We start from the raw sequence: 8857 nt of genomic DNA, 5'->3' as shown, positions 1-8857 counted from the left end.
TTAGGGTGCATGTATAAAATACCTTTAGTTGCAACTGACAGAAGCTTCCTCACTTGTGTAGCTTAAACTGTAAGGAAATTTCATTTCACCCATCAAGAAGCTCAGAGGTAAGACTGCTGCAGGATTTGTTAATTTAGCAGCTCAGTCTCATCAAGGACCCAGTTTGAACTTTCCATCTCTGCAATGCTATCTTCAGTGGGTCAACCTACCCCCCAGGCTAATCCCTCCCCCCCCCCACCCATGGATTGGCTACCACAGCTCCCTACACTACACCAGAAGCAGTGTTCCTTTCTTCCTGAAAGCTTGTATATCTCTTTTTTTAGGACCGAGGGAATAAAGTCCTAGAAACCACTCCAGCAGACTTTCCCTTCATGTTTCATTGGCCATACATGGGTTGACACCCATGCCTTATCTATCTGATGGCAAAGGGAGTAAAATAGATGATTGGCTTATATGGAGCACTTGGACATGCATTATCTGAAAATCTGCCTTTTGCTAAAAGGAAGGAAGGGGGGTGGGTAACAACAACACTGTCTTCTATATTGTGAGGACCTGGGCTCTCTTTTTTTTTTCTCACTATTATGCTAAATTGCATATATTATAATTAGAAAACACTACAACACTCCCAGCACCTGGAGATCTTTTTTTAAAAGTACCACACATGCGACCTAAATCCAGCTCAGAATATGTATTTTTATTAAAAACTTTGAGCATTGGTACTACTAGTCTTATTGTTTGGGAAAGATACAATGGGGGTCTGAGAAGAGTGAGGCAGTTAAAACTGGGACCATGCTGGTGTTTGCCAAAGGACTGAGGTGATGACTTTCTTCCCTTTCCCAGTTGGCCAGGACACTTCAGAGAGCTTAAAGAACAACCAGACCAAGAGCTGACAAGCTGGGCATATTGTAGAATAGGACACACAGGTTCTCTAGCCAGATTCACTACTTTAAATCCTAACTCCACCACTTAATATCACATGAAATTTGGGCAATGACAGTAGATTTTCTGGGCATCTGTTTCCTTATGTGTAAAACAGAGATAATAATATAAACCTTGCAGGTTTGTGAGATTAAGTGAATCATCTGAAATGAAAAGCATATGGCAGAATGCCTATAAAATAAGAATAAACTATCAAGCCTATCACAGTAAAAACAAAACAAACAAAAAACAGTGTTATAATAGCACAAGAACTGACAAATTGGCCAATGGACTAGAAGAGAGATCTTAAACATAGACCCACTTGCACAAGAGAAATTAATGTGCAACAAAGGTGTCACCACAAATCAATGTGGGAAAGATGAATTGTCCAGCAGACAATGGGGAAATGGTGGGGAAAGTGACTCACTATGAAAAAAAAGAAAACCTGGTCCCTATCTAACACCATGCCCCAAAGCAGGTTCATGGGACTGTGGTGCAAAAATCCCTTTTCACTTTCCAAACTAGCAGTAAGGTTTCAAGATGAATGAAGGATCTAATTGTCTAAGGAAGAACTCTAAAGTTGATGGCAGAAATTGTAGTAGGGTGTCTTTGTGACCCTAGGAGTTGGGAAGCATTTCCTAAACAAAATTTCACAAGCACAGACCATAAAACAAAACGTTGATGCAATAAAGGAGCACCTGGCTGGCTCAGTTGGTAGAGCTTGTGACTCTTGATCTCTGGGTTTTAAGTTTGAGCCCTATGTTGGGTATAGAGACTGCTCAAAAAAATAAAATCTTTTTTTTTTAAGATTTATTTATTTATTTTGAGAGAGTGAGAATGAGAGAGAGAGAGTATATGGGGCGGGAGGGTTAGAGGGAGAAGCAGGCAGGGAGCCCGATGCGGGACTCGATCCTGGGACTCCAGGATCATGACCTGAGCCGAAGGCAGTCACTTAACCAACTGAGCCACCCAGGCGCCCCAAAAATAAAATCTTTAAAAGGGGTGCCTGGCTGGCTTACTCGGTAGATCATGCAACTCTCAATCTCAGAGTTGTGAGTTCAAGCCCCATGTTGGACATGGAGCTTACTTAAAAAAAAAGAAAGAAAAATGTTGATGCATTTGATTACATAAAAAATTAAAGAATGGGATTCAACAAAGGCTATCATGGATAAAAATAATAGATTACATGATAGATGATATTTGCAGTATGTGAAAACGAAAGGGTATTAATATCTGGAATATGCAAGAACTACAAATCATCAAGAAAAAACAACAACTTCACAAGAAAAATGGGCAAAGGACATGAACAGGCAATTTAAGAAAAAGAAGCCCAAAGTACACCAAACATATAAAGAAATATTCAATTTTATTAGTAATCCTAAAGAATCCAAATGAAACAAGATATCATTTTATATCTTTAAGATAGGCAAAGATTAGAAAGCTGACTGATACCAAGTGTTGGTAGGATGTGAGATATATCATGCCCTGTGATGAGGAGTTATCAACTTGTCTATTTTTTTTTTCACTTATCTACTAAGTACATAGCAAAACATCCAAAACTTAGTGGCTTAAAACAACAACCACTTCATTTAGCTAATAATTCTGTGGGTTCTCAATTTGCCCTGGGCTCTGTTGGGTAGCCAAGTCTGGTCCAACTGTTCTCAATTCACTTAGATGTCTGGGGCTTCAGCTAGTGGCTGAAGCACCTGGGTCCTCTCTCTATATGGTCTTATCCTCTAGCCCGCTAGCCTGGGCTTGATGACATTATGGTAGAAGGGCTCCCAGCTCAACAACAGGAGTTGTAGGATCTCTTGAGGTCTAGGCTCAGAATGCAACCATTTTTGCCACCTTCCACGAAAGCAAATCACAAGGTTAAATCAGATTCATGGGGAAGGGAAATAGGTTCGACTTTTTTTTTTTTTAAGATTTTTATTTATTCATTTGACAGAGAAAGAGACAGCGAGAGAGGGAATACAAGCCGGGGAGTGGGAGAGGGAGAAGCAGGTCTCCCGCTGAGCAGGGAGTCTGATGCAGTGCTCAATCCCAGGACCTTGGGATCATGACCTGAGCTGAAGGCAGACATTTAACGACTGAGCCACCCAGGCGCTCCTAAGTTCAACCTTTTGATGGGAGTTGCTACTAAGAATTTATGAACATTTTTTTGCACTCTGGTATAGGATATGTGCATTAGTTCATCCATTCTGGAGAACAATCTGGTGTTACAGTCAAATTAAATACATTTATATCCTATAGCACAGCAACTTCTTCCCTGAGTATATATTCCAAAGATTCTCACTCAGGTTCATTAGAAGACAGCATTATTTGTGGTAGCAGGGAATTAGAGACAATCAGATACACATCACTTGGCGGGTAGATTATGTTAAAGTGGTGGCTACTCACCAGAAGTATTATGCAACAACTAAAAACAATGGATTAAAAGTACACATAGCAATATAAAAATATCTCAAAGACGTGATGCTGAAAGAAAAGAAAAGAAACAGAATGAGATATATAGTACAGTACCATTCAATTAAAAATGCATGTGCACAAAACAATATACATTTTACGAGAAACATGCAGATACACATTAAACACATTATAATGGTTGCCTTTGGGGGAAGCTTAAAAAGAAGCAGATAAAGGAAGAGAAGATAATAAATCATTTAAGGAATAGGGGCACATGGGTGGCTCAGTTTTTAGGCATCTGCCTTCGGCTCAGGTCGTGATCCCAGAGTCCTGGGATCGAGCCCCGCATTGGGCTCCTTGCTCCACGGAAAGCCTGCTTCTCTCTCTCCCACTCCCCTTGCTTGTGTTCCCTCTCTTGCTGTGTCTCTCTCTGCCAAAAAATAAATAAAATCTTTAAAAATAAATAAATAAATAATTTAAGGAATAAATCAATGACAAGAAGAGCCCTGCCCAGACCAACAATGACAACATACCCGGAAATTTGAAACTTTTGTATCTGAAGTCCAGGAAGAAAAAGAGATATAGCAGCTTCATCTCTTCCATCCCTTCCTGCATGAGAGTTTCTTTTCATCATAAAACATTAAAGAATTATCAACTTCAGAAATAACAAGAGCCAAGGAAGGGGAAGGGCTAGCCCAGGGACAAAGTCATATTTAAGGGTCACATCTCTGTGTGAAGGCCACTTTCACAGGTGGCAAATTCAAGAAAATGTGGCATGTTAATATCCTGGGCATTTTTGCTAGAGTTCAAGGGTAACAGGCATGGGAACTGGATGTTCTTCCTTGAAAAGTACTCAACACCTATTTTCCTACCACTGACCTGGGTGGAATGGTTGGTCACTTTTATCAAGATGGCCACCACTCATCCCACTTTGAGCTGAACTCGCTGTTGGAAAAAAGTGCTTTCAGAAGACCCTATCCCAACTTTCCATAGGCTTCCAGACCTCTTCAAAGAGGTCCTGGTTTACCATGATCAGGCCCAAGGACACTTTGCAAATGAAGGACACACATGTGACAGTCACACTCTTAAACATGTCTATGACTTTTGTTCTTAGATCGTTTACTAAAATCAAGCATTCTTTCATTTACCAATTCCAATGGCTATTTACTTTATGATGCATCTATGTTTCTTTCATGGGCAAATTAAAGCTATGGTTAGTTTAGTATTTTTTTACTCTCAATTCAGTGATCCATATAACTAAATCTACACTTGGAAAATCACATTCAATCTGTGTATTTGGCTTCAGAAAACTGGATATTAAGGAAAAATAAATATATTTTCAATCATTCCCTTTGTTAGTTACTATTTGTTTCCGGCTTAAGAAATGTATCTGTTGTAATGGGCTGAATGTTTGTGTCCCCCTCCCACACACACACACACACACACACACACCAAAATTCATTTGTTGAAATCCTATCTCTCAACGTGATGGTATCAGGAAGTGGGGCCTTTGGGAGGTGATTAGGTCAAGAGGGTGAAGTCCTCAGGTACGGGATTAGTGCCCTTATAAAAGAGGCCCCAGGTGCCTCTCTTGCCCCTTCTGCCATGTGAGGACATGGCAAGAAGATAGCTTTTTATGAACCAGGAAACAAGTTTTCACCAGACACCAAATCTGCCAGCACCATGATCTTGCTTCCCAGTCTCCAGAACTGTGAGAAAGAAATGAGTTTTGTTTAAGCCATCCATTCTCTGGTGTGTTTGTTTTATCAGCCTGAAGGGACTAAGACACCTACTATGTTTATGCTGCTCATGGCTTTTTGTTTTTTACATTAGCACTTAGAGTTTTCACACAGATTTTTTGAAAAACACAGAAGTCCTTGATTTTTGAGAAAACGAGAGGCTGATGAAAGAATAGTTTGTTTTCTTTAACCACTAGAGGGCCCCCTGCATCAGATGTTTTGGATTTTTTTTTTCCCATTTCTATGTAATTTAAATGTGTATTTCAAAAGAATGTCAAAGAATGAGAGAAAGAATAAGAGAACTTTGATATTTCAATGTAAATGATTTTTTAAAAAACTTTCATTAACTAAATAATAAATGATTAAGTATGAAGAAAGGGACAAAATAGAGGGGGAAAAAATTCAAAATCCTTAAAACCTAAAAACTGATTAATCCAGAGAGTGTACTTGACAAGCAAATAAATAAACACACAAGTTTTTCTGTTCAGTTATTAAGTGGAAAGAGGATAACTCTGACTCTCTAGGGAGAAAAAGAGAGTATTGCAGCCCCAGAGAAGAGCCATATTATGAAGTTTACACAAAAGAAGTTCTATGAGAGGAAATTCTGTACTTCAACAGAAGTCACTAGATGTTTTATTCAGTTTTATTGAATTGGCAATATATGTATATCATTAAAAATTTAAAGGTACAAAATATGTATAGTGAAAGGAAAAGTCTCCCTTCTCCCCACAATACACAGTTCCCCTCCTTGGTGACTACCATTACTACTGATCTCTTATACATCCTTCAGAAACCAAATCTATACATTTACAAGCATATAACTGAGCAAATATGTTGAGTTTTTCCCCCACAGAAACAGCAGTGTGGTAAATACATTGTTCTCACTTTGTTTCTTTTCTTATTTTAATTTTTTGAAGCATAATTGACATATTGGTTTCAGGTGTATGACATAAGGATTTGATTTTGTATATATCACAAGTGATCACCAAAATAAGTCCAGTTAACATCTACCAGCACACACAGTTACAAGTTTTTTGTTTTTTTTTTTAAGATTTTATTTATTTATTCATGAGAGACAGAGGGAGAGAGAGAGAAGCAGAGGGAGAAGCAGGCTCCCAAGGAGCAGGGGGCCCGATGCGGGACTCGATCCCAGAACTCTGGGATCATGACCTGAGCCAAAGGCAGACGCTTAACCATCTGAGCCACCCAGGTGCCCGTTACAAGTTTTTTTTCCTATGATGACAAGTGTCAAGATCCAGTCTCCTACCTACTTTCAAATATACAAGACAGGATCATTAACTACAGTCACCATGCTGTTCATTACATCATGACTTTGCTTCTTTTTATTTTTTTTTAACTTAATAGTATATCTTGGGGATCCTTCTCTGTACAGATAGATCTGCCTTATTTCTGTCTTATTATTTTTAGTGGCTGCCTGCAATTGAAATTACATTATTTTATAATTCTGTTTAAAAATATACCCTTCTTGGGGCGCCTGGGTGGCTCAGTCGTTGAGCGTCTGCCTTCAGCTCAGGTCATGATCCCAGGGTCCTGGGATTGAGCCCCGCATGGGCTCCCTGCTCAGCGGGGAGCCTGCTTCTCCCTCTCCCACCCCCCTGCTTGTGTTCCCTCTCTCACTGTCTCTCTCTCTCTGTCAAATAAATAAATAAAATATTTTTAAAAAAATAAAAATATACCCTTCTTTTATTTAATCACTCTATTAGTGGACATTTAAGTTCTTTCCTATCTGGTTTTGTTTTGGGCTTTTTTTTTTTTTTAAGTAGGCTTCATGCCCAGCGTGGAGCCCAACACGGGGCTTGAAATCACGACACTGAGATCCAAGACCCTAAGATCAAGACCTGAGCTGAGACCGAGTCAGAAATTTAACTGACTGAGCCACCCAGGCACCCCCTTTCCAATCTTTTTTTAAAATTAACACTATTGCAATGAAACCCCTTTTACGTATGCCATTTTGGACTGTGTATATAAAGAAGTAGAACGTTGAGGTATTATCAGCCAAGTTAAGACCAAGGTGGTATACATTTAGTTGGGAAAAGAGAATCTGGGAAAGTCCTGAACTGGCCCTATAAAGAAGGCCCTCGACCTCACCCCTCAACCCCTCTACTCAGGCCTATACTATGCAGGGACCCCATCCCCTCCACAGATCTCACAGGATCCTTCCCCATCAAACCAAGATCAGATCAGATACCACTTGGGGCCAAAATGTACCCCAACTCTCTCGTCCTCATAATCCTCAGCCCTGCTCTGACCTGATCCCCTGCTCAACCTCTCCCCCTGCACTTTTTAAATCAACTCTGTCCAATAGAAATATAATTCAAGCTACATATGTAACTTAAAATTTTCTAGGAGCTACATTAAAAAATATGGAAACAGTTGTAATTGTTTGAAATAATATTTTTATTTAACATACAATACCCCAGGGCCCCTGAGTGGTGCAGTTGGTTAAGCGTCTGCCTTCGGCTCAGGTCATGATTGGGATCCAGCCCCGCATCGCGCTCCCTGCTCGGAGGCAGGGTTCTACTTCCTCTGTCCCTTCGCCTGCTCGCGCGCTCTCTCTCTCTCTCAAATAAATTAAAAAAAAAATCACAAAGGTTATACATCATAGTGTATAGGTCCTGACTACTGATGCGGAACATTAGGTTGTTTTCAGTGGTTGTCTTACAAAAAATGCTGCAGTAAACATCCTTGCGTGTGCTTCTCTGTGTATGTCTATCTCTAGGATAAAGAAAATAGAGACCAAAAGAAGCAGTAGTCCTAAGGCTCCAAGATGGAACAGAGCTCAGAGTGATGAGAAACAGGGAGAAAGCCTGTGTGGCTGGAGCACAAGGACCAGGGTGGAGACTTAAGGGCTGATATGGGCAGTGGCCATAATAGGGCCATGGAGGCCATTGGTAAGCTTTTGGATTTTATTCTGAGATGAAGATGATATGATGAACGTTTTAAAAGATCACTCTGGAGGCTGCACGGAAATGGTTTTGAGGGAAAGAGTAAGAAGCAAGAGACCAGCTATGACAAATGTAAAAAGGGGCACCAGAGCCGTGGCTGCAAGGAAAAGAATCAATCCTCAGCAAGGTGCAACGAATGGAAAATAAATGGAATAGGAAGTGCCCTGCTCCCAGCAGTGAAATCTCTAAGTGTGCTGAGGGACACAGGGATCCACAAGGCAGCTACGCTTTCTGCCTCAAGGAGCTTAGTCTTTACGTAGATTAAGCAAATAATTTCAGGTGTAGACAACAATCTACACCCGGTGTAACTGGCTTTGAAAGTCACATGGCTCTGTACTCGCTGGGAATTCTGCTCTCCCACTTATTAGCTGCTACTTTGTTGAAGTTTCTCTCTCTCGAATTCTGCTCTCCCACTTATTAGCTGCTACTTTGTTGAAGTTTCTCTCTCTCTCTGTCTCTCGCATCTGATTTCTTCATCTCTAAGGCTTAGTGAGAGGATTAAATGAGATCATGTTTGAAAAGCACCTAACACTGGTAAAAAGGAGGCACTTAATTATATTTGGTGAGTGAGTGGAAAAAAAATTCCCCTTTCTCTGCCATCTGTCCTCCTGTGCCCCTGCCCACCTTTCCAGGCAATCATCTTGGTTCTAAATTCCTGCCATCCCCTCCAACTACAGAATGTGATTACCAATGGAGTCAACCCAGCTCATTAGCTCTTTGCATGTAGTTTTGTCAGAATCATGAGTTGCCATGTAATGCGAATTAATTGTTTGCACTCCTGTCTTTTTCCAAAGTTACCTGTTTAAAAATAAATAAAATACTTCCCCC

This window comes from Zalophus californianus, chromosome 1 (genome assembly GCF_009762305.2).
Source record: "Zalophus californianus isolate mZalCal1 chromosome 1, mZalCal1.pri.v2, whole genome shotgun sequence".
Lineage (NCBI taxonomy): Eukaryota > Metazoa > Chordata > Mammalia > Carnivora > Otariidae > Zalophus > Zalophus californianus.
The sequence above is the reverse complement of the archived record's forward strand: the minus strand, read 5'-3'. Positions refer to the sequence as shown.